The sequence below is a fragment of the Nannospalax galili genome, unplaced genomic scaffold, assembly GCF_000622305.1.
Source record: "Nannospalax galili isolate Female #2095 unplaced genomic scaffold, S.galili_v1.0 scaffold386, whole genome shotgun sequence".
Classification (NCBI taxonomy): Eukaryota; Metazoa; Chordata; class Mammalia; order Rodentia; family Spalacidae; genus Nannospalax; species Nannospalax galili.
In genome coordinates, this window is record NW_008356676.1 from 109,521 (window position 1) to 110,016 (window position 496).

Here is a 496-nt window from a genome sequence, read left to right on the forward strand (position 1 = left end):
GGAGGCTCTAGTGGGAGAGGAAGGCTGTCTATCTGACAAGTTTGTATTCATGATTAGATGCCGAGGAGCTCAGAAGGTGGGCGAGTGACCAGTGATAGTCATGTATATAGAGATTAGAAATGCATGTGAAAACATCTCAATGTCAATTGCCTTGGAATGAATTCTTCTGTATGAAAAAACAAAACGAAACAAAACAAAACCAAGTATCTTCTTGATGTCCCTCAAATTAAGGTAAAGAATGAGAACAAATCATTCTGGAGGAACGCAAAGGAAAATAGCTTTAGATACTTAAGTGACAATTGAATTTATTCTCATAATTGTTTTAATAGCTTTTGTATAATCCTCATCACTATTATGAGATATAAAATGTATTTATCAAATCTGTAATCATTATGCCAATAAATCTGAATTACTGTAATATTTTGCATACTGTTAAAACTGTAACTTTAATTGTAAAAAGAAATTTAAAATAAAAAAAGAGGTTTAATATATACTT

General features: G+C 30.8%; 1 protein-coding gene across 2 annotated transcripts in view; it reads left to right on the plus strand.

The window, feature by feature from the left end:
* Positions 1 to 496, plus strand: part of Ccdc122 (coiled-coil domain containing 122) — a 92,711-nt gene that overhangs the window by 55,459 nt on the left and 36,756 nt on the right. The window lies entirely within an intron of this gene.